The sequence below is a fragment of the Rattus norvegicus genome, chromosome 3 (genome assembly GCF_021556685.1).
Source record: "Rattus norvegicus strain SHRSP/BbbUtx chromosome 3, alternate assembly SHRSP_T2T, whole genome shotgun sequence".
Classification (NCBI taxonomy): Eukaryota; Metazoa; Chordata; class Mammalia; order Rodentia; family Muridae; genus Rattus; species Rattus norvegicus.
In genome coordinates, this window is record NC_141536.1 from 165,417,630 (window position 1) to 165,444,299 (window position 26,670).

General features: G+C 39.1%; 1 long non-coding RNA gene across 2 annotated transcripts in view; it reads left to right on the forward strand.

The window, feature by feature from the left end:
• Nucleotides 1-24,729, forward strand: part of LOC148006603 (uncharacterized) — a 40,802-nt gene extending 16,073 nt beyond the window's left edge. Inside the window, exons 2-4 of one of the 2 annotated variants that reach the window (XR_015684088.1) lie at nucleotides 16,179-16,305; nucleotides 20,213-20,457; nucleotides 20,829-21,974. This is a non-coding gene — a long non-coding RNA (uncharacterized LOC148006603). Of the gene's footprint in view, nucleotides 1-16,178; nucleotides 16,306-20,212; nucleotides 20,458-20,828 lie in introns of both variants that reach the window. The other variant, XR_015684087.1, reaches the window with a different exon arrangement.
• The last annotated feature ends 1,941 nt before the right edge of the window (nucleotides 24,730-26,670 follow it).

Here is a 26,670-nt window from a genome sequence, read left to right on the forward strand (position 1 = left end):
TCTCCAAATCCATATAAGAACTCATACAGGAGAGAAACCCTACGAATGTCACCAATGTGGCAAATCTTTTGTAGGAAGAAGTCATCTCCAAAGCCATATAAGAACTCATACAGGAGAGAAACCCTACAAATGTCACCAATGTGGCAAAGCCTTTGCAGAAAGCAATTATCTCCAAAGCCATATAAGAACTCATACAGGAGAGAAACCTTATGAATGTAACCAATGTGGCAAAGCCTTTGCCCAAAGAAGTACTTTCCAAAGACATATAAGAACTCATACAGGAGAGAAACCCTATGAATGTCACCAATGTGGCAAAGCCTTTGCACGGAGCAGTCATCTCCAAAGACATATAAGAACACATACAGGAGAGAAACCCTTTAACTTTTACCAATGTTCCAAAGCTTTCTCACAAAGCAGTAGTCTCTGAAATCATAAAAGTACATGTACAGGAGCAAAATTTTTTGAATGCATCCATTGTGGTTTTATAACATTTATACAAAGCAATGACCTCCAAATACATAAACAATCACATACAGCAGAGAAACCCAATGAATGTGTTACATGTTCTTAAACCCTTAGACATCACAAGCATCTTCAACTGCATGACTGAATAGGTCCTAGAGAAAAATGCTTGGACTGTAACTGATGTGGTAAAACCTTTCCCAAAACAGTCATCTCCTAGCCCATAACATCATACACACTGCATAGGAACCCTATGAATGTAAGAAATGTAGCAGACCTTTTGCAAATCGCAGTACGTTCCAAGTAAATAAAGAAGACATACTCAATAGACACCCTATGAATATAATCAGTGTGATCATGCCTGTGTATTTGAACGAGCAATCATCTTTCTTTCAAATACATAAAAGAAGACAAACATGAGGGACACCCTATGAATGTAAGCAAAGTGTTAAAGCCTTCGCATATCAGTCATATTCAAAGGCACAAAATAAACCATAATTTAAAAAATCCTTTGAGTGTATTTAATAAAACCTTATGAGTCCATTTAACCTGGTCAAACCTTCATGTATTTCTATAGACTTCTTCAACATAAAAAAATCCGTACCAGATAATAACTATGTGAATAGATTGAATATGGGGAGGTCTTTTCAATTCTCACATATCATCATCGGGGCAAAAAAATAAAGCTATGAAGGCATTGAATATGGTAAAGTCTTTGCACATTTCTAAAGTCTTTATCATCATGAAAATAATCATGCTGTAAAGATATGAGTATAAAAAATGTGGAAAAGCCTTTGTGCAATAGGGTTCTCTCAAATACAGCACAACGCAAACCCAGGTGATGAAAATGGTAGGAATTTAATGTAATAATGCTGCTCCTAGATCATGGACAGAAAATGAACTCAAAGCCTAAACTGTGACAAGTTAGACATCCCCTAATCACTGTGACGCAGAATGTCATAGAGCTGCTATCCCACAATCAAAATCTCTGACCAGAATCTTCCCTGTGTAAAAGAACTGGAACAACAAAAATGGAGAAGAGCCTGAGCAAAAGGAGGTCCAAATTGAGTTCCAGGTCAGTGGGAGGCACCAAGATCTGACACTATGATTCAGGCTATGGTATGCTTACACACAGGGGCCTATCATGACAACCTTCTGAAAGACCCTAGTAGCAGCTGAAAGAGTCAGATGGAGACATTTATACCCAACCAATGGGCAGAAACTCGGGACCCCTGTGGTTGAATTAGGAAAAGGCTGGAAGAACCTGAAGAGTGATCCTATATGAATACCAGCAGTGTTAATTAACCTGGGCCCCTGGGATGTCTCAGACACTGAGCAACCAGCCAGGCAGCATATACATGAGCATAGGAGCCCCCAACACATACAATAGAGGACCTTTAAGTCTGGACCCATTCGGAGAAGATACACATATCTTCAGGAGACTTAGGGCACCACAATGAGGGATGGTGGGATACAGACATCCTTTTGGGTGTGGTAGGGAGGATGTGTGGGATGTGGAACAGTCAGGGTAGACCGGAAGGGGGATAACACTGGAATGAAAAAAAAATTGAACAATCGATTCAAAAATAACGAGGAAACACATCTGGGCCAATTTCAGATACATTTTCCCACTGTCCAGAATTTAGGGGTAGATGCTTATGTAGATTAAAGTGTCAACTGTTTTCCGATGTGTGTGTTACAGTTTAGCCAATGATATTCATTTGCTCTTTGGTGTAAAAGTACCCGTGTTGTGTTTTATTGTTGTTGTTTTTTTTTTCCCCCCGGAGCTGGGGACCGACCCCAGGGCCTTGCGCTTGCTAGGAAAGCCCGTGTTGTGTTTTTAGGAGCATGAGATAAATAGCTGGGGCATTATTAGAGATCGTCATTATGTTTTCAAAAACAAAAAGATGAGTAAAGGAAGGTGGCCACCAATGGGAAGTCCACAACTCCTGTCTGCCTGGGTATGTGAACTTAGTTTCACCAGATGATTAAAGGAGGGTGACTAAAAAAGGGGGGAATTCTTGGGGCTGGAGCTTGTTTCTTTGTTGCTTCTTCCCAATTGGTGTGGATTGGTTGTAATGTCCTCTAGTGCCAAATTGGTTCCCAAACTACATGAGAATCCTGCATTTGAGACCTGAGACTTCTTATCCCCAGCACGTTCTTATTGGTGAAATTACAAGAGGCCAATGTCTAGGCAAAGACAGAGGAATCACTTTTGAATTCAAGAACAAGGAGGATCACCAAACCAGGAAACAAATTGGATGCAGGCTTGGGAGCTGAGAAAGACAGAGTACCCTCCATGTAAGTTTCAGGGAAGAGGGGCCTCAGCGGTATCTCCCCAAGTCGGTTGTGAGTAGCAAAGATGTGATAAAGATTTTACTAAGCAATCAGTCAGAACTTTCACAGGGCAGGCGGTGCGTTAGCAATGTGGAAGTTTGGGAGTGGCCCAGGCAGTGAGATGATTTATGCATATTAAATACAGATCTGTGTGTGTATGTGTGCTTGTGGTGGGTGGTTTCTTGTGTGCGTGTGTGTGTGTGTATTTGTGTGTGTGTGTGTGTGTGTGTGTGTGTGTGTGTGTGTGTCTATCCTTCATTTGAACATCCATACCATTGATTGTTGTGGATGTGTACATATTTTTTAAAGTTCTGTGGTTCTTCAGGTACCAAATAGGTCCCATTTGGTACTTCCACTTCAAGGATGTCATCAAAGGAGATTATCTAAAGATGCTAGATAACGTAAAAGAAATGAGATGTATTTTTAATAAAATATTTAGTGTTTGTGTGTGTGTGTGTGTGTGTTTACTGTGATATGGGTTATTAAGGCATGTAAGATATGGAGATTGGGAGGCAAAATTTTAAGTCCTATTTATACAGTGTTTGAACTTACGTTGTGAGTATTACATACTGTAGACATTTCCTATTGCAAAGGTATGTAAATAAAATTAGCTAAAACATTATAGTCGTAAAACTTGTCTTCTGTACATATGGTAAAATAACAAGTGTTTTTTTAATTATTGCCATGTCCACGAGAATAGGCAGCGAAGTTAAGAGAACAGACAGGACAAGCAGCCAACAGGCTGGGGGACCATCATTTTTTCAGTTGTTTGGGAACACATATAAATAACAATCTTCAAGGTGCACATAGGCTGTACATGTTTTCGGGTGTGGGCACAGGTCCAGGCCATGAATGCTCTTTGGTTTTTGGATAATTCTCTGGGACCCCTTAAGTACTGAGGTCAATGAACTCTGTTGTTCTACTTGTGAAATACTTATTACTTCCAGATTCCTCAATTCCTCCTGGAAAATATTCCACCAATTCCTGGAGCTACCTCCAGTATTTGGACATTTTGGAAAGCTACTACCTGGAGCCTCCAAGAGGACAGATATGCTAGGCCCCTGTCTGTAAGGATGCAGAGTATCATTAATGCTGTCAGAGATTGGTTCTTATCTATGAGATGGCTCTGAAGTTGGACCAGTCATTGGTAGCCCATTCCCTCAGACCCCACTCCTTCTTTGTCTCTGCACCTCCTGTAGGCAGGAAGGTTTTGTAGATGGGTTAGTATGATCATTCCTTCACTGGGACTCCCTTATGTAACCAGGGAGGTTACATAAGGTGGTGACTTCAGGTTCTACCTCACACGCTCCTTGGAGTGCGTCTCAGCTACCATCACACTAATACATTCCATGGAGCATCACCCAACCAGATCTCTGGCACATCCTAGACAATCATGTCCCAATCATATTATTCCTTCTGGAATTGCCCCCTACCTCCTCATATCTGTCATCATCTAGTGTTTTGGGGTCCCTTGGTAGGGTCACAGCAATCGGGAGAGTGAGCAGGCAGAGAAACTGTGCAACGATACATACAATATGTTATTTCTCAGTACCATTTATAGGAAAGCAATATAAAAATTTCTCACAGCTTCTAAATCGAAACAGCCTTTACTACACAAACGGTAGTTCATCTGGGTACAAGCTAACCTAAATCAACTTGCAGTTTGAGATGTCTGTCTGGGGTCATAGTGTTCTCAGTGTGGCTAGGGGTCAGCTCACACCTTCATCCTTGCATGTTACCTTCCATGGTTTAACTGCTTACAATAGACACGGTGAACAAGGCAAATCTCATAAAGGACATCATTTAGATAGGATTGGCTTACAGGTTCAGAGTTTCAGCCCACTATCATCAAGAGAAGAACATGGCAGCATCCTTGTAGGCATAGTACAGGAGGATCTCAGAGTTCTACATCATTATCAGAAGGCTGCTAGCAGAATACTGGCTTCCAGGCAGCTAAGAAAGGGATCATAATGACCACAACCACAGTGTTATACACCTAACCTCCAATGGTACACACCTAACAACTCCACCCACTTGGCCAAGCATGTACAAAACAACACAAGGTAAGTTCTTTATTATCTGAGCTATTTACCGCCTGACTCAGTGGAGTAACTATTGACAAAAGAGCATTCTGCACAAGAGGTACAATTTATGAAGCTGTGCAAACTTTCTCAGACTGAAAGGCCCAGGGATTCATCACAAGCTGTTGTACCCTCTGGGCATCTGTGCCCTCTCTGTGTGGAGCAAAGTTTCAGCCCCTCACTCAGCTTGGTGCTTCTGGTGATTTAGATGGAGCAAAGTTAGGGATGCCTCCTAATGTGTATCAACCTAACTTCTGTGTCACGGCTGCCCTGCTTCCCTCACCTTTTCAATTCCACTCCACCCCCACCTGCTTGACTCCACCTCTTCTTCCTCATCTTCCTATTCTTTTCATTCTTCTCCTGCACATCTTCTTGCTCCCCCCTCCTCTTATTTTCATTGCTTGTTTTTCCTTTTACTTGCAGTAATGTACTAAGTATCTGTGATCTACCATCCTTCTACATACAGGTATCCAATTCAGAATGTTAAGAAGATGATGTACCAATCGCCAAGAACATATACAGAGTATCTTTGATATTCCAAACCTGTACTCTGTGTCTATTGAAACATTAATTTTCACTTTTCTCACCCACATATTGGCTCTGACTAAATACTAACTCTGTATGTTTGAAAGCTCTAAGGAACATGAAGTGTTTGTTGGTCATTGTGAAGGTGGCTCATTTCACTTTGCCTGAGGACCTCCTGGTGGTTTGAAAGAGAATGCTTACTATACACTCATATGTTTGCATATTCTGTCCCTGGTTGGTGGGACAATTCAGGAAAAGATTAGTTGGTATGACTTACTAACGGACTTGTGTTTCCCGGGGAAGGAAAAGGCAGACTTTGACGTGTCTAAAGCCCAAGCAATACTAAGTGTCTCTTTTCTGCCTCATCCTTGTGGATCAGGATTCAATGTGTAATGTCTTACCTATTGTGGCAACATGATGACACTTGCTGATTGCCACTTTCAGTGCCATGATGATACATTCTTTTGTGAGTGTATGTGTGTGTGTGTGTGTGTGTGTGTGTGTGTGTGTGTGTGTGTGTGTGTGATATTCCAAACATTCAGTTTTACCACTGAAGACTCAGGAGGCCAATGTTTTGGTGAAAGTCTTCTAGATCCAAAGGCAAAGTGAGAACCCAGCTGACCTTATTCCTAAACTGACTACCCAAAAATAAAGGGTCTTTCTCTTTCTCCAAGCTACCTTAAATACTCCTTAGCTCATTGCCTCCCTTTCCACATCCTGTGTTCATTCACCCTCAATTGTCACATTGTTTTAATTTTGATTTATGGTTAAGTTCATTTAATCCTGTTTATAGAAATATCTCAGTTTCAATGTTATGCGTTAGAGCTGAGCAATGGCTCACCAAGCAACAGGTTTTTCAAATTCATAAACTTGGAGCTCACAATGAGAATAAATGTCTTGCAAAAATGGCTGCAAAATCTTACTGTACTTACTATGAAACTGTAAGTCCTCAGTGAGCTTTTCTATGTGTTTCCTTTGTTATGGTATTTTATCAGAACAATAGAAAAACCACTAAGGGACTTGAATGTTCATCCATATTATGGCAGATGTGTTGACTGATACTCTTTTCTCTGTATAAATCATGCATTCCTTACTTCTTCATCTCTCTAATGAAGTCTGGATGTTTCAACATGCATGTCTTGAGAATATGGGTGTGATGAACCTGTGTGGAAACCCATATGACACCTGGTGTTCAGTTGTTCTGTAAGTGGAATCATGGGCTTCCCTGCTAATTCTTTGGTTGGTTGCCCTAAGGCTGTCACCATACCATTTTGTATAGAATGGGATCTTGTCATAATCCCCCAACCATGCACAAGTGCTCTGGTTTGTTCAAAGCCCAGAAGACTTACTTTTCAGTTTGTCTCACTGACCATAGAAATGACGAGGATGTGATGGATCCTTATAATTGTCAACTTGGCAAAATCTGGAATCACAGGAAGGAAAGTCTCAAGCAGGGATCATTTGAATCAGGTTAGCATGTGACTATATGTGTGGGATACTGTCATAATTATGTTTCTTGAGGTGAATATACTCACTAAGGTGAGTGCTTCCATTTCCTAGGGACGGACCCTGGTTGTGGAAGAATTCAAAAAGTGAACTGTTCATTAGCCCACATAATCTAAGCAATCTCTGCTCTTGTCAGTGGACAGCTGCGTACTCTCGTATCAAGCTCATGACCCTGTGACATCATCCAATAATGAGATATAGCCAGGAACTGTGATCTCAAATTATATTTTCTTTCCCAAGTTGGTATTGTTACTATATTTTATTTTAACAAAGCAATGAGCCTTAGAAATAAATTTAAACATTTCATTTCTACTTGTAGGATTTTTTAAAAATGAAACTTAAAGAGAATGTGGCTTGGATGGGGTAGTCTACAGAATACTAAGTTTATGGTTTTAGAAACATGTATTCCTGTCTCCTGGGATTAAAAGATTTTTCTAAATGGCTGGAGCTAATTTAGTTTGGTGGAACCTTGGCAAAAGATCATTACTTCCTTAATTCAATTTACTAACCTTCAAGGGAGGATTCAGCTCCATTTCACTGGATAACATTAATACTCAAATCATATATTTTGTACTTTTCCTCTCTCAACTTCCCGTTTTTCATTAAAGTGCTCTACATGAGACTTAACCTGAAAACAAAGTCTATGATGGGTATTTCTGAGACTTCTTTGTCAAGACAATTACTCTGAATCTTTTCACCTTAGCCTTGAGCAGACTCTTCAGACAAGGCATAAAGTAGTGACATTATGCAACAAAATACTACATAAGCAGTCTATACAGCACATACTGAAATCGTTCTCCTTTGAACCCTCTTGGGCCAAGCCTGCACAATACAAATCACTCTCAGTAACAAAGATAGCCCCATTCCTAATAAGATAACACATTAAGTCCCATTTAAAGCATTCCATTGCTATCCAAATCCAAAGTCCCAAAGTCCACATTCTTTCAAAGAAAAGGATGAACAGGCCTATCACAGCAATACCCCAGGCCCTGCTACCAGTTTCTGTCTCACTTAGGGTTTTATTTCCGTGAACACACACAATGGTAAATGCAAGTTTTTGCAGCACAACATTTAATTGGGGCAGGCATACAAGTATAGAGGTTTAATCCATTATCATCAAAAAGAGAGCATGTCAGCATCCAGGGGGGCATGGTGCAGAATGATCTGAGTTCTACATCTTCACCCAAAGAATGCCAGGAACAGACTAATCATCTGAGGAGTAGGTAGGAGGAGGATCTCAAAGGCCATCACACAGTGACACACCACCTCAAACAAGGCCATCCCTGCTAATAGTGCAAATCCCTGGGCCAAGCATATGCAAACCATCACAATTTATAATGAGATGAACATGGGTTTTTTCTTTGAGTTTGTTTATACAATGAATTACATTTATGGAGTTACATATACTTTACCATCCCTGCATTCCTTGGATGAAACCTTCTTGATCGGGATGGATGATTATTTTGATGTGTTCTGGGATTTAGATTGCTAGAAATTTATTGAGTATTTTGTAATAGGTATTCTTATGGAAAATTGATCTGGAGTTCTCTTTGATGGGTGTTTGTGTGCTCCCCTGCCGGGAAATTCCACCAGTTATACCTCCCCCACTCATTTGTGGTTTTATTACCTAGTTACACCCTCTCCTCTGGGTAGTCACATGACCGGTAGGAATGGCAGAGACTTTCCACCACCCAAAACCACAGCATTGTTCCAGGAACCAAGGACAATCTGACTATAGCTCCAAAAACATCCTTGTGGGCCTTGATAGCCCCATCCCCATTCCTGTGGCTTTTTTTTTTTTTTTTTTGGTTGTTGTCCTTAAATATAGCATATATCTGTAGAATGGGGTTCTTAGCCATCTTCTCCTGCTTGAAGGCTGAGGAACCCCGATGCCCCAGAATTAATAAACCTCTTGCTGATTGCATCGAATCTAGGCTCTGGTTGTCTTTGGTTACCTGTGGATCTTTGGTGGTATTCCTTAGGGTCCAAGAGTATCTGTGGAGAAAATTTTCCACTTTCTCCTGATGTTCAAGTTTTGTTGAGTATAGGTGTTTGGAATGGGATCTCATAATTATTTAGTATTTTCTGTTTCTGTTGTTTTTTCTCCCTTTTCAATTCTGATTTCGTTAATTTCGACACAGTCAAGGTGCCCTCCCCTGAGGTTGGCAAAGGTTTTTCTACCTTGGCCATTTTCTCAAAGAACTAGCTTCTGGTTTTTTTCATTCTACATAGAGTTTGTTTTGTTGTTGTTGTTGTTGTTGTTGTTGTTGTTGTTGTTGCTTTGTATTTGTTCTGTTTGATTTTTCTTTTTGTTTTTCTTTTTTGTTTCTTTCTTTGTTTCCACTTGGTTGTTGTCAGCACTGAGTTTCAGTATGCCATGCCATCTTTGTGTGTATTTGTTCCATTTTGTTCTAGAGCTTGCAAGTGTGTTGTCAAGCTGCTGCTGTACTCTCTCCAGTTTGATTTTGGAGAAACTCAGAACTTTGAGTTCTCCTGTTAAGTGTGCTTTCATTGTGTCCCATGAGTTTGGGTATGTTGTCCCTTCATTTGCATTAAATTCTTAAAAGTCTTTAATTTTTTTCTTTCTTCCTTAACTAATTATGTTGTTATAAAATTATTAAATATATAATGGTTGTCTTTTACTCCCTCTAGATCCAGCATTTGGGTCTTTCTTACTTACAGTTGGGTATTTCTTATTTACATTTCAATTATTATTACTTTTTCTGGTTTCCAGGGAAACATCCACCTAACCCCTTCCCCTCTCCTTCTATATGGGTATGGAGTATGCTAAGCAGTCCTGTTTAAGATTAGGTTAGTAGTATATATGTTTGTTTAGCAGGATTGTCCAGATATTTGTCTCCAAACCATAAAAAAGGGGACAAATCTTGTTTAAACTGAGCGATAAGGCCCATGATGGTATCAAAGAACAGGACCCTAATAAAATGCTCAAGATGAGATTATAGGGTCACAAAGAACATTGAGGCCTGGTCTGCCATATGGATACGATTATCAGTTCCAAGTCAACTGTGGACTTGGTTAGGAATGTTTTATGGATTCTTAGTGTTCCCTTTGTACAGAACTGTTTTATTAGACTTCTCCTGAGATTGTACCACTGTATGAGTGTTACTGACAGCTTCATAGAAATTTCCACTTGGTTCTACTTATCCCCTGTAAATAGTATAAAAGACGCTACTCTTCAGAAGCTCACTTTGTATAAGACACAGCTTGTGCATGATCTACCCACCGCAGCTGCTGCAGATTCTACTTTCTACCTTTCCTAGCATTGTCATCCTCTGGACCTCCAAATCAGGACCCCATCACTGGAAAAGAAACTACTATTTCAGGACTCTCATGCACTTAAGAAATGATTCTGGGGATCTTTGCTGTGTCAATCTGCTAGCTGCCTACGTAGCACTTGCAATCCTTATTTAAACTGTATTTCAACAACCTGAGGCCTTTTCTGGATAGAAAATCATCCATCCCAGCATATGTGGAATTCAAAACACTGTTTTTTGGCTAGCTCCTCTTTTAGCATTACACAGAACGGAGCCCATGGTATCATTAAAAAGACTTTTGCTTGTTGATATTTTAATTGTATGGGAAGGGATTTCTTTCTGGGATATATTAACTCTGAGAGAGCTGTATCTTCTGGTCTGTACTGAAATGATTCTCAGACAATGTAGTCTTAGACTAGCCTAAGACTCAGGTAGCCTTGATCTTGGTCAGTTGCTCCCCAGGGCAATGACCTTGCATTCTTTTACTGGAAATGCCTAAATTTTTGAGATAAAGGAATGAAGCAAAATGATGTTTTATACTTGCTTGTTTGAGTCATATAATGAACTGTCCATTTCTACTACCTTCACATGAGAACCAGGGGAATTGTGTACTCTCTTAACTGTCAGATGAAAAAGGGCGGGCAATAGCTAGATCAACAACCAAATTTGAAGGGAGTCTGCTATAGTGGTCGCCATTCTGGAGAAGTACCTGATTCAGGCAGGGTGAAAAATTTCTAATTTCACATCACATATTAAATAATACATGTAATAAAAAAGTAGATTTGTGGATCCTTAATTTTGGAAGATGAGCTTGAGACAGTGGATGATAAATTCCTATTTTAGGACCCATAATATAGAGATATGTGCAATCTTTGTTTACAAACTTAAATCATTCCCAAATTGGATAGCAGATGCCATCGTCTGTAGCTTGGTGTGTCATGATATAGATATCAGCAGTTAACATTTCACATAGAGACAAGGATAAAAACTATCTTATTAATGCCATTCCTTCTATGAAGAAGGACCTGCTGTTTTTCAAAGTCACTTGTATTTATCTTTGCTTAAAGTCAATTTTGATTATTACTTTAAAAATTTCATTTTTTATGCACACATGCTATATTCCAGTACTTGGTTCTATTCTCTAATGTTTCCCAGGAATTAAGAATTTCATTTTTTCGTATAAAGAGAATTTATATCTTCCTTTTTCAAGCAACATCTCTGTAGCTCAGGCTTTCTTGAAGTCATCCAGTTAAGATTGATTTGACCACCTAATCCTGCCTCTACTGACCAGTGGTCAGAACACTGTCCTCAACTCTTTTCACGATCTCGTTTGTCTTGTCATTAAGGAGAAAAAGAAGACATGAATGAGTGTTGTCTAACCTCTCTGTGTTAGGGATGCAAGAACTACAAATTACAAGGAACCTGTGTAGTTAAGAATTTACTTCTCTGACAACTTTGGAGCTGGTATAATCACAGCCCAAAAAAAGCAGGAGGAATAAAGAAGGCGAGGCATTTCTGCTTTGGAACTCGTTCTCATTAACCATGAGTAGGCAAGTAATTTTAGACATTCAGTAAATTTCCAGACTGGTCATCTTGGAGTGTTTTCCAGATCGGAGCGAAGGTGAAATTAAAAGAGAAACTGAACTTATATGTATGAACCAAATTTCTGTATTTCCACTAGTTTGAAAAAAAGAAGATCTAGACAAAGTGTGGCTGTGCCTAACCAGGAAAGTTATTATTCCTCTTTGAAAATACACAATGTTAGAGAAAAGATATAATACTTGGTGTGCTCTAGTACAAACATCAGTCCTTGGAAAATATCGGACCATCCAATGTGTATTGAATTTGACAAATAGTAAATGAGAATATAATTAAATCATTTCGTTCTTCTCCTTTTCCGTAGTGTTAAGTATGAATCCATGGGACCAGTGGCATGGGAGCCCTATTTATCAAGTCAATGCAAAACTGACCTTCTGATTCTCTAATCAGAACTCACTCCCTAACTGTCACAGAATAGTGCTGGCATACCTCCTCTTCTACCCCAAGGTTTAGGATGCCATTCTCCCAGCTTCAATTCCTTATGTAATCCAAGCATTTGGTAACTGATCTTTCTCTTTTATCATTATCATTCTGATCCCTTCCTTGGTGTGGCTCTTGTTTCTTTCCTGCTTCCTGTCTCAACAAGTTTCAAGGTCATGTTTATTCTTGGCTGTCACAGATAATCCTGAAGCATCTTCATTTTGATCACCCTTCTGATTTTCATGTGTTCTATGGATCTATGGTAGTTCGAGACTATGGGCTAGTAATCGCTTATCAATGAGTGCATACCATGTGTGTTTTTCTGTGATTGGGTAACCTCACTCAGCGTGATATTTTCCAGTGCCATCCATTTGCCTATGAATCTCATAAAGTCATTGTTTTTCAGAGCTGAGTAATATTCCATTGTGTAGATGGACCACATTTTCTGTATCCATTCGTCTCTTCAAGGGCACCTGGGTCTTTCCAGGTTCTGGGTATTATAAATAAGGTTGCTGTGAACATAGTGGAGCAAGTTTCTTTGTTATATGTTGGGGCATTTTTTGGGTATATGCCCAAGAGAGTTAAAGCAGGGTCCTCAGGTAGTGCAGTGTCCAATTTTCTGAGGAACCTCCAGACTGATTTCCAGAGTGGTTGTACCCGTCTGCAATCCCACCATCAGTGGAGGAGTGTTCCTCTCTCCACATCCTCGCCAACATCTGCTGTCTCTGCAGTTTTTGATCTTAGCCATTCTGACAGGTTCAAGGTGGAATCTTAAGGTTGTTTTGATTGGCATTTCCCTCATGACTAAACATGTTGAACATTTCTTTAGGTGCTTCTTAGCCATTCAGCATTCCTCAACTGTGAATTCTTTGTTTAGCTCTGAACCCCATTTTTAATAGGGTTATTTGTCTCCCTGTAGTTTAACTTCATGAGTTCTTTGTATGTTTTGGATAAAAGCCCTCTATCTGTTGTAGGATTGGAAAGATCATTTCCCAATCTGTTGATTGCTGTTTTGACCTAACAGCAGTGTTCTTTGCCTTACAGAAGTTTGGCAGTTTTATGTGATCCCATTTGTCGATTCTTGATCTTAGAGCATAAGCCATTGGTGTTTTGTTCAGTATATTTTCTCCAGTGCCCACGTGTTAGAGACTCTTCCCCACTTTTATCTCTATTAGTTTGAGTGTATCTGGTTTGATGTGGAGGTCCTTGATCCACTTGGACTTATGTTTTCTACAGGGTGAGAAGAATGGATTGATCAGCATTCTTCTACAGGCTGACCTCCAGTTGAACCAGCACCATGTGCTGAAAAGGCTATCTTTTTTCCATTGGATTGTTTTGCCTCCCTTATCAAACATCAAGTGACCATAGGTGTGTGGGGTCATTTCTGTATCTTCAATTCTATTCTTCTGGTCTATCTGCCTGTCTCTTTATCAATACCATACAGTTTTTATCACTACTGATCTGTAATACTGCTTGAGTTCAGGGATAGTGATTCCCCCAGAAGTCCTTTTATTGTTGAGGATAGTTTTAAGTGTCCTGGGTTTTTTCTTATTCCAGATGAATTTACAAATTGTTCTGTCTAACTCTCTGAAGAATTGCATTGGAATTTTGATGGGAATTGCATTGAATCTGTAGATTGCTTTTGGTAAAACGGCCATTTTTACTATATTAATCCTGCCAATCCATGAGCATGGGAGATCTTTCCATCTTCTGAGATCTTCTTCAATTTCTTTACAGGATTGAAGTTCTTATCATACAGATCTTTCACCTGCTTGGTTAAAGTCAGACCGAGGCATTTTCTATTATTTGGGACTATTATGAAAGGTGTCTTTTCCCTAATTTCTTTCTCGCCTTGTTTCTCTTTTGTGTAGAGGAAGGCTTCTGATTTATTTGAGTAAATTTTGTACCCAGCCATTTTCCTGAAGGTGTTTATCAGTTTTAGTAGTTCTGTGGTGGAACTTTTGGGATCACTTAAATATACTATCATATCATCTGCAAATAGTGATATTTTGACTTCTTCCTTTCCAATCTGTATCACATTGATCTCCTTTCGCTGTCTGAATACTCTGGCTAGGATTTCAAGAACTATATTGAATAAGTAGGAACAGAGTGGGCAGCCTTGTCTAGTCCCTGATTTTAGTGGTATTGCTTCAAGTTTCTCTCCTTTTAGTTTAATGGTAGCTACCGGTTTGCTTTATATAGTTTTACTATGTTTCTATATGGGCCCAAAATTCCTGTTCTTTCCTGGACTTTTATCATGAAGGGGTGTGGAATTTTGTCCACTGCTTTCTCAGCGTCTGATAAAACAATCATATAGTTTTTATCTTACAATTTGTTTATATAGTGGACTACATTGATGGGTTTCCGTATATTACACCATCCCTTCATATCTGGCATGGAGCCTTCTTGATCATGATGGATGAGTGTTTTCATGTGCTCTTGGATTCGGTTTGCCAGAATTTCATTGAGTATTTTTGCGTCAATATTCATAACAGAAATCGGTCTGAGGTTCTCTTTCCGTTTTGTCTTTGTGTGGTTTAGGTAAAAGAGTAATTGTGCCTTCATAGAAGGAATTGGGTAGCACTTCGTCTATTTCAATGTTGCGGAGTAGTTTGGATAGTATTGCTATGAGGTCTTCTAGGAAGGTCTGATTGAATTCTCCACTGAACACATCTGGACCTAGGCTTTTTTTCATTGGGAGACTTTAATGACTGCTTCTAATACTTGACAGTTTATGGGGTTGTTTAAATGGTTTATCGGTTCCTGATTTAACTTCGGTTCCTGATATCTGTCTAGGAAATTGTCCAGATTTTCCAGCTTTTGTTGAGTATAGGCTTTTGTAGTAGGATATGATGAGTTTTTTAATTTCCTCTGATTCTGTTGTTATGTCTCCCTTTTCATTTCTGATTTTGTGAATTTGGACACACTCTCTGTCTTCTCTGGTTAGTCTTGCTATGGGTTTATCTATCTTGTTGATTTTCTCAAAGAACCAGGTTTTGGTTCTGTTGCTTCTTTGTATAGTCCTTTTTTTTTTTCTACTTGGTTGATTTCAGCTTTGAGTTTGATTATTTCCTGCCTTCTACTCCTCCTGGGTGTATTTGCTTCTTTTTCTTCTAGAGTTTTCGATGTGCTGTCAAGCTGTTGACATATGCTCTCTCCTCTTTCTTTCTGCAGGCACTCAGAGCTATGAGTTTTTTTCTTAGCACAGCTTTCATTGTGTCCTATATATAAGTTTGGCTATGTTGTACCTTCATTTTCATTAAATTCTAAGAAATCTATAATTTCTTTCTTTATTTCTTCCTTGACCAGGTTATCTTTCAGTAGAGCCTTGTTCAACTTCCCTGCATATGTGGGAGTTCTTTCCCTGTTGTTATTGAGGACCAGCTTTAGCCATGGTGTTCTAATAGAACATGTGGGATTATTTCTACCTTTCTGTATTTGTTGAGGCCTGTTTTGTGCCCGATTATACAGTCAGTTTTGGAGAAAGTAGCATGAGCTGGTGAGAAGGAGGTATATCTTTTTGTTTAGGATAGAATGTTGTATAAATGTCTGTTTAAGTCGATTTGGTTCATGACCTCTTTTAGTCTACTATGTCTCTGTTTAATTTCTTTTTCCATGATCTATCCATTGGTGAGAGTGGGGTGTTGAAATCTCCTAATATTCTTGTGTGAAGTGCAAGTTATGCTTTGAGCTTTGGTAAGGTTTCTTTTATGTATATAGATGCCCTTGTATTTGGAGCATAGATATTTGGGATTGAGAGTTCATCATGGTGGATTTTTCCTTTGGTGAATATGAAGTGTCCTTCCTTATCTTTTTTGATGATTTTTGCTTGAAAATTGAAAATCTCAATGTGGTAAGGTTTTTGGTCTAGAGAGCAATAGGACAACCTCAGCTCTGGAAGCAGATGCAGACCAAATGGAAACTGGAAGGCGATATCATGCTGTATCATGTACACATGTATTGTATCTTTTAGGATGTACTGACCTATGATGATGTGCATGTGAACTTCACTCAGGAAGATTGGGCATTGCTGGATCCTTCTCAGAAGAGTCTCTACCAATGTGTTATGCTGGAGACCTGTAGGAATCTCAGCGCTATAGGTAATTCAATGAATTTATCATTCACTTTGTAAAACATAGGCACAGCTGGTTTTGTTTAATACTTGATATTTTTTTTTTTCGGAGCTAGGTACCAAACACGGGGCCTTGCGCTTCCTTATCTTTTTTGCTGACTTTTTCTTGAAAATTGATTTCATTCAATATTAGAAAGGCTACTTCAGCTTGCTTCTTCAGACCATTTCCTTGGAAAGTTGTTTTCCAGACTTTCACACTGAGGTAGTATCTGTCTTTGTTTCTCAGGTGTGTTTCCTGTAGGCGGCAAAGTGCTGGATCCTCATTACATATCCAGTTTCTTAGTGTGTCTTTTTATTGGGGAATTGAGTCCACTGATGTTGAGAGATATTAAGGAATAGTGATTGTTGCTTCCTGATATATTCATATTTGGATGTGAGATTATATTCGTGTACTTGTCTTCCCTTTTTTCTGTTGCAAGACAATTCGTTTCTTGCTTTTTCTAGGGTGTAGCCTGCCTCCTTTATGTTGGGCTTCACCATATTATCCTTTGTATGGCTCGATTTGTAAAAAGATATTGTGTAAATTTGATTTTCTCATGGAATATCTTGGTTTCTCCATCCATGTTAATTGAGAGTTTTGCTGGGTACAGTAACCTGGACTGGCACTTGTGTTCTGTTAGGGTATGTATGACATCCTTCCAGGATCTTCTGGGTTTCATAGTCTCTGGTAGAAGACTGGTGTAATTCTGATAGGTCTGCCTTTATAGGTTACTTGACCTGTTTCCCTTACTGCTTTTAATATTCTTTCTTTGTTTTGTGCATTTGGTGTTTTGAATATTATGTAACGGGTGGAGATTCTTTTCTGGTGCAAACTGTTTGGAGTTCTGGAGGCTTCCTTTATGTTTATGGGCATCTCTTTCTTTAGGTTAGTGAAGTTTTCTTCTATGATTTTGTTCAAGATATTTATTGGTTCTTTGAGCTGGGATTCTTCACTCTCTTCTATATCTTTTATGCTTAGGTTTGATCTTCTCATTGTGTCCTGGATTTCCAGTATATTTTGGGCCAGTAGCTTTTTCCCTTTTACATTATTTCACTGTTGTGTCAATGATTTCTATGGAATCTTCTGCTCCTGAAATGCTCTCTTCTTTTTCTAGTTTTCTGTTTTATGCTTGTATCTACAGCTCCTTGTCTCTTTCTTTGTTTTTTTTTTTTTGTTTGTTTGTTTTTTTATATCCAGGGTTGTATCCCTTTGTGCTTTCTTCATTTTTTTTCTATTTCCATTTTCAGTTCCTTCACCTGTTTGATTGTGTTTTCCTGTAATTCTTTCATGGATTTTGTTTTTCCTCTCTAAGGTCTTCTACTTGTTTATTTGTGTTTTTCTGCATTTCTCTAAGGCAGTTCTTTATGTCTTTCTTGAAGTCCTCCATCATCGTGATCAAATGTGATTTTAAATCTAGATCTTGCTTTTCTGGTGTGTTTGAATATCCAGTGTTTTCTTTGGTGGGAGGATTGGGTTCCCATGATGCCATGTATTCTTGATTCCTGTTGCTTGGGTTCCTTCAGTTACCTGTCAACATCCGGTTGCCTCTGGTGTTAAGTTATTCTGCTATTTCTGACAGTGACTTGACCTGTCCTATAGGCCTGTTTGTCAAGAGTCCTGTTTTCCTGTTTTCTTTCAGCCAGTTATGGTAACAGAGTGTTCTGCTTTCAGGAGTGTAGTCTTTCCTGTCCACTGGCTTTCAGCTGTTCCTGTGGGCGTGTGTCATGAGTCCCCCAGGCAAGTTCCTTGGAACAGAAAAGTTATTCTTACCTCTAGTCTCATGTCTGAAGTGTTCCTCGGGGCTGTGTTTAAGCTCTCAGTGAGGGCATCAGTCAGCAGGGCCTCCACCTCCTCCAGGATCTCTGCATACAGGGCACCCAGATGGGACTAAGCAAATTCCTCTAGAGTCAGAAATGTGGGCAGAGAGTAGTCTCCTGTGGTTTCCCAGGTGTGTCTGCCCTTCTGAAGGTATAGCTTCCCTCCCACAGGATTTGGGTGCAGGGAGCTACTTGACTGGGTCTCTTCAGATCAGGACACATTCTGGACTGCAGTTTACTGCAGCTTGATTGTGCCTATCTTCCTGTTCCCAGAGGCCCTATACAGTTTCCTCTTAGACCAGGGATGTGGGCAATGGTAGGGAGAGTTGGCGGTCTCTACTGCCCTGCAATCCCAGGAGGGCCCACAAGTCTGTGTGATGAACTCTCTTTCCCATGTCGTTTTGTGAGTTCTTGAATTTCTGAATGTTCTACATTCAGTTTTGTGTGACTAATTTTGTCAATTTTTTAGAAATTAGTAGAAAAGAGGTAATAGGGTTCCTTCAGAAGTAGTTCATTAGAATCCTTTTACCTTTCTATTACCTCCAGCCAATGGAATGATTCACAGAAATTCAATTCTTAGTTACAAACGGAGGTTCTGAGATGCAAAAGTTTCTCATGTGCTCATACTGCTGGGTCTGTAAATAGTACAAATTCGACATCCTGTAACATAATCCATATAGCAGGAAGCAGACATTAAATGATGTGTGTGATGGGAGGAAATTTTGTTATGGTACAGTCTATTTTGAATCTGTGGTCTCCTTTTATGTTCTTGGGCATCTCTTTCGTTATGTTAGGGAAGTTTACTTCACAAAAAATTTGAAGATATTTGCTTTTTAAGTTCGGCATCTTTATTATTCTCTATAACTACTAACCTTAAGTTTGCTCTTCTCACAACATTGTTCTGTTCTGGATTTCCTGGATGTTTTGACTTAGAAGTTTTGCGGGGATTTTTGCATTCTCTTTGACTGTTGTGTCAATGTTTTCTATGGTATCTTCTGCCCCTGAGATTCTCTCTCAAACCCTTATAATTTATTGGTGATGCTTACGTATTACTCCTGATCTGTTTCCTATGTTTCCTATCTTCAGGTTTGTCTCTCCTTGTGGTTTCCTTATTGTTCCTATTTACAATTTTAGATCCTAGATGACTCTGTTCAGTTTCTTCCCCTCTTTATTAGTTTTTTAATGTAAATCTTTAGGGGATTTTATTGGTTCCTCCCTAAGGCAACTACTTATTTACATGTGTTCTGTATTGCTTTAAAGGAGGTAATTATGTCCTGCTTAAAATCCTCTATCATGACCATGAGATGTGATTTTCAATCCAAATCTTGCTTTGCTGGTATGTTGATATACCCATTACTTGTTGTGGTGAGAGAACTGCGTTGTGATGATGACAATTAGTGTTGATTTCTGATGCTTCGCTTCATATGCTTGCCTACTGCCATCCAGTTATTGCTAATGTTAGTTGATCTTGCTGTTTCTGACAATAGCTTGTTCCTCCTGCAGACTCATATGCCCCTGATCTTAGGAATGAGAATGCTCCTGGGAGACCAGTACTCTCTGGCCTTGTTTTTGGTCTGGAGGGTTATGACACACCCTTACCACTGGGTGCAGATAGAGATCAGGTCTGTCCTCTCCCAGGCCTCCCCACCACTCCATTGCCAAGAATGTTCCAAGGGCGTCTCTCCTTTAACAACTGTGGAGCAAATGTGTGTTCCAACCCGAGTGATTGGCAATGAGAGCACTCCTAAGAGAACACCTCAATGTGGCGAGGGTTTTGGTCTAGAGAGCAATAGGACAGCCTCAGCTCTGGGACCAGATGCAGACCATAAGAGTACCATCCCAGGTTGCTGTATAGATCCTGGGCCTTGGGAGGTCCAGGTATTTCTCCCTTTGGACAGTCAGTGGAGAGAAAGTGGGGTTTCACCTGTGTGCTTAGGAGTGAGAGTGCTCCTGATAGACCAGCCCTGAAGACCAGTTTTGAATATGCAGTTCCTTAAGACAGCTCCAGCTGTGGGCACAAATGGAGACTGGAAGGCGGTATCATGCTGTATCATGTACACGTGTATTGTATCTTTTAGGATGTACTGACCTATGATGATGTGCATGTGAACTTCACCCAGGAAGAGTGGGCATTGCTGAATCCTTCTCAAAAGAGTCTCTACCGGGGTTGGGGATTTAGCTCAGTGGTAGAGCGCTTGCCTAGTGAGCGCAAGGCCCTGGGTTTGGTCCTCAGCTCTGAAGAAAAGAAAAGAAAAGAAAAAAAAAAAGAAGAGTCTCTACCGTGGCTTAATGCTGGAGACCTGTAGGAATCTCAGCGCTATAGGTAATTCAATGAACTTATCATTCACTTTGTAAAATATAGGAACAGCTGGTTTTGTTTAATATTTGATCCATTTTTTGTTTTGTTTTTTTTTGTTTGTTTGTTTTTTTGTTTTTTTTTTGAGAGCTGGGGACCGAACCCAGGGCCTTGCACTTGATAGGCAAGCGCTCTACCACTGAGCTAAATCCCCAACCCTGATTTGTTTTTTGTTTTTTTTGTTTTGTTTTGTTTTGTTTGTTTTTTTTTATTTCACTTAAAAATGAGGAAGAATGAAGTTAGTAAATCAGTCATGGTTCTAAAGTTCACTACAGATAGTTATTTAAATGTTGCCTAATTCCAATAATTTAACATAATTTCACTGATACCATTTTTAGGCTACATTTGGGAAGACAATAGTACTGAAGAATATTGTAAAAGTTCTAGAAGACATGGAAGGTAATTTTCACGTGAAAGATGATAAGATAATACCTCCCAAGAAAGTTTCATGTGTGCAGCAAGTTTTAAAGAAAAGAAACTGGGTAAAATACACACTGCATCAAATATTGATTGGGTCATCATTATATGTCTACACCCTTTTAATAAGCAAATAGTCCATAGTAAATTGTGGTGAACCGTATTCTGTAACAGCATGGCTAAATTTAAGGATATGGACAGTTTTAGAGATTCAAGAATGGTTTTGTGGAGAAACCTGAAACCCTGTACCACATCTCTCTGAGGAAAACAAATTGAAATTTTGTAAATGTAATATAGAAATTTATTTTGTTATGTGTTGAATGTAATGCATTATTCTTCTTTTGCTATGGATGTCATATGTCCCTATGAATGCAAGCCAGGAGAGCATAGTGATACTGAAAGAAGCAACATACCTCTCTCTTTTCCAGAACAGTTAGAAGATGTACAATAGATACCAGTTTGAGGAGAGTTTCTTAATATGGGAAAAGTTGATAAATATTAATTTTTGACCATGACGGTCAACATGTACACATTCAAAGTGCTGAATCACTTTATGAGATTAGGGTTATAGAAATATTCCTCTTTGTATTGGCTCATGTTGCAAATGTAGTATTCCTCAAAGATATCAAAATTTATGTTCACAGCCAGACTACAAACGCTCTGAGTTCATAGAGTTTTCTTCAAATATGTTAACAATCTTAATAGAAAAATTATGGAATGAATATGAGTCATGTAATCAATTCTCTTCCTATTCCATGTGTCTTCAAAAGTTCAAGACAACCCAGAATATAAGGCAACACCTTTGAATATAAACAAACTGATATTATGTTAAGATCATTTTGCTCTTTACATTTAAACCAAATTTGAAATGAATTCATTGATATAAAAAGATTCATGAGGGGATTGGGGATTTAGCTCAGCGGTAGAGCGCTTGCCTAGGGAGTGCAAGGCCCTGAGTTTGGTCCCCAGCTCCGAAAAAAAAAAGATTCATGAATATAATCAATGTGAGAAAAAATTTACATGTGCCAATTGTATTTGCAGGTATGAAAGAAGTTTTCCTGGAAAGCAGACCTTTGTTTTTATTCAGTATGGTAATGGCTTTGCAGTTCAGAGTCATACCCAACGGCATAATGGAGAGAAGCCCTATGAAGGTAACCTATGTGGTAAAGCTTTTGTACAGAGGAATAATCTCAGAAGACATAAAAGGACACATAATGGAGAAGAACCTTCTGAATGTAACCAATGTTGTAAAGACATTGTAAGAAGCAGTGCTCTCCAAAATCATGAAGGAACACACACAGGAGAGAAACTCTATGAATGTAATCAATGTCGTAAAGCCTTTGAACCAAGGAGTAGTCTCAAAAGACATAAAAGATCATGTAATGGAGAAAAACGTTATAAATATAACCAATGTGGTAAAGCCTTTGCCCAAAACCATGGTCTCCAAAAACATAAAAGAACCCATACAGTACAGAAACCCTATGAATGTAACCAATGTTTTAAAGCCTTTGAATGAAGAAATCATCTCCAAAGTCATATAAGAACTCATACATGAGGGAAACCCTGTGAATGTAAGCAATGTAGGAAAGCCTTTGCACACAGCAGTAGTCTCCAAATATATATAAGAACTCATACAGGAGACAAACCCTGTGAATGTAACCAATACATTAATAACCACAGCAGTACTCTCTAAAAACATAAAAGAACACACGCAGGAGAAAAACCCTATGAATGTACTCAATGTTGTAAAGCCTTTGCAGGAAGCAGTCATCTCCAAAGCCATATAAGAACACATACAGGAGAGAAGCCCTATGAGTGTAACTAATATGGCAAAGCCTTTGCACAAAGGAGTAATCTCAAAAGACATTAAAGAACATATAATTGAGAAAAACCTTATGAATTAACCAATGTTGTAAACCCTTTGTAAAAAGTGGTGATCACCAAAAATATAAAAGAATGCATACAGGAGAGAAACCCTATGAATGTAACCAATATGGGAAAGCCTTTGCAGGAAGTAGTAATATCTAAGAACAAAAACGAAGACATACTGGAGAGAAACCCTGTGAATGGAACAAATATGCTACAGCCTTTGCACAAAAGAGTCATCTACAAAGACAACAGAAACCATGCAGGAATGAAACCCTTTAACTGTAACCAATGTGCCAGAGCTTTTTCACAAAGCAGTGGTCTCTAAAATCTTAAAAGTACACATACAGGACAGAAAGTTTTTTGAATGCATCCAGTGTGGTTTTATAACATTCTCACAAAGCAGTGGCCTCCAAATACATAAACAATCACGTACAGCAGAGAAACCCAATGAATGTGTTACATGTTCTTAAACCCTTAGACATCACAAGCATCTTCAACTGCATAACTGAATAGGTACTAGAGAAAAATGCTTGGACTGTAACTGATGTGGTAAAACCTTTCCCAAAACAATCATCTCCTAGCCCATAAAATAATACACACTGCATAGGAACCCTATGAATGTAAGAAATGTGGCAAACCTTTTGTAAATGGTAGTACTTTGCAAGTAAATAAAAGAAGACACACTCAGTAGACACCCTATGAATATAATCAGTATGATTATGCCTCTGTATTTGAATGAGCAATCATCTTCCAAATACATAAAAGAAGACAAACAGGAGGGACCCCCTATGAATGTAAGCAAAGTGGTAACACCTTCACATATCAGTCATATTCAAAGGCAAAAAATAAACCATATTTTAGAAAAATCCTTTGAGTGTATTTTTAAAACCTTGTGAGTGCATTTAGCCTGGTGAAACAATCATGTATTTCTATAGACTTCACCAACATGAAATGATCCATATCAGATAGTAACTATGTGAATAGATTTAATATGGGGAGGTCTTTTCAATTCTCACATATCATCATCAGGGCAAAAAAAAAAGCTATGAAGGCATTGAATATGGTAAAGCCTTTGCAAATTTCTAAAGTCTTTATCATCATGAAAATAATCATGCTTTAAAGATATGAGTATAAAAAATGTGGAAAAGCCTTTGTGCAATAGGGTTCTCTCAAATACAACACAACTCAAACACAGGTGATGAAAATGGCAGGTATTTATTGTAATAAAGCTGCTCCTGGATCATGGACAGAAAATGAACTCAAAGCCTAAACTGTGACAAGTAAGAGATCCCCTAATCACTGTGACACAGAATGCCATAGAGCTGCCATCTCAAAAATCAAAATCTCTGACCAGAATAGTCCCTGTGTAAAAGAACTGGAAGAACAAAAATGGAGAAGAGCTTGAGCAAAAGGAGGTCCAAATTGGGTTCCAGCTCAACGGGAGACACCAAGATCTGACACTATTATTTAGGCTATGGTTTGCTTACAAACGGGCCTATCATGACTGCCTTCTGAAAGACCCTAGAAGTAGCTGAAAGAGTCAGATGGAGACATTTATACCCAACCAATGGACAGAAACTGGGACCCTGTGGTTCAATGAGGAAAAACCTAGAAAAACCGGAAGAGTGATACTATATGAATACCAGCAATGTCAATTAACCTGGGCCCCTGGGATGTCTCAGACACTGACCAACCAGCCAGGCAGCATATACATGAGCATAGGAGCCCCCAACACATACAATAGAGGACATTTAGGTCTGGACCCATTCGGAGAAGATACACATATCTTCAGGAGACTTAGGGCAACACAATGTGGGATGGTGGGATGGGGACATCCTCTTGGGTGTGGTAGGGAGGAGGTGTGGGATGTGGAACAGTCAGGGTAGACCGGGAGGGGGATAACACTGGAATGAAAAAAAATTGAACAATCAATTAAAAAATAACGAGGAAACACATCTGGGCCAATTTCAGATATATTTTCCCACTGTACAGAATTTAGGGGTAGATGCTTATGTAGATTAAAATGTCAACTGTTTTAGGATGTGGGTATTACAGTTTAGTCAATGATATTCGTTTGTTATTTGGTATTAGAGTACACATGTTGTGTTTTGAGGAGCACAAGATAAATAGCCAGGGCATTATTAGAGACCGTCATTATGTTTTCAAAAACAAAAACACGAGTAAAGGAAGGTGGCCACCAATGGGAAGTCCACAACTCCTGTCTGCTTCGGAACGTGAACTTAGTTTCACCAGATGATTAAAGGAGGGTGATGAAAAAAGTGGAGTATTCTTGGGGCTGGGGCTTGTTTCTTTGTTGCTTCTTCCCAATTGGTGTGGATTGGTTGTAATGTCCTCTAGTGTTAAATTGATTCCCAAATTACATGAGAATCCTGCATTTGAGACCTGAGACTCCCTATGCCCAGCATGTTCTTATTGGTGGAATTATAAGAGGCCAATGTCTAGGCAAAGACAAAGGAATCACTTTTGGATTCATGAGCAAGGAGGATCACCAAACCAGGAAACGAATTGGATGCAGGCTTGAGAGCTGAGAAAGACAGAGTACCGTCCATGTAAGTGCCAGGGAAGAGGAGCCTCAGCGGTGTTGCCCCAAGTCGGTTTTGAGTAGCAAAGATGTGATAAAGATTTTACTAAGCAATCAATCAGAACTGTCACAGGGGGGTACGTTAGCAATGTGCAAGTTTGGGAGTGGCCCAGGCAATGAGATGATTTATGCATATTAAATACAGATCTGTGTGTGCATGTGTGCTAGTGGGGGTTCGTTTGTATGTGTGTGTGTATGTGTGTGTGTGTGTGTGTGTGTGTGTGTGTGTGTGTGTGTGTGTATCCTTCATTTGAAAATCCCTACCATTGATTGCTGTGGATATGTACATATTTTTTAAAGTTCTGTGGTCCTTCAGGTACCAAATACTTCAAGTATGTCATCCAAGGAGATTATCTAAAGATGCTAGATAATGTAAAAGAAATGATATGTATTTTTAATAAAATTTTGTGTGTGTTTGTGTGTGTGTGTTTACTGTATTATGGGTTATTAAGGCATGTAAGATGTTGAGACTGAGAGACAAAATTTTAGATCCTCTTTATACAGTGTTCGAACTTATGTTGTGAGTATTACATACTGTAGACATTTCCTATTGCAAATAATAGAAAAACAACTGAGGGATTTGAATGTTCATCCACATTATGGCAGATGTGTTTACTGATACTATGTTCTCTGTATAAATCTTGCATTCCTTACTTCTTCATCTCTCTAATGAAATCTGGCTGTTTCAACTCGCATGTCTTGAAAATATGGGTGTGGTGAAACTGTGTGTGGAAACCTATAAGACACATGGTGTTCAGTTCTTCTGTAAGTGGAATCGTGGGCTTCTCTGCTAATTCTTTTATTGGTTACCCTAAGGCTGTCACCATACCATTTTGTATAGGGTGGGATCTTCTCAAATCCCCCAACAATGCACAAGTGCTCTGGTTATTTCAAAGCCCAGAAGACTTACTTTTCAGTTTGTCTCACCGACCATAGAAATGAAGAGGATGTGATGGATCCTTATAATTGTCAACTTGGCACAATCTGGCATCACAGGAAGGAAAGTCTCAAGCAGGGATCATTTGAATCAGGTTAGCATATGACTATATCTGTGGGATATTGTCATAATTATGTTTGTTGAGGTGTATACACTCACTAAGGTGAGTGCTTCCATTTCCTAGGGACGCACCCTGGTTGTTAAAGAATTCAGAAAGAGAACTGTTCATTAGCACACATAATTTAAGCAATCTCTGCTCTTGTCTTTGGATAGCTGTGTACTCTTGTATAAAGCTCCTGAACCTGTGACATCATCCAATAATGAGATATAGCCAGGAACTGTGATCTTTTTTTTT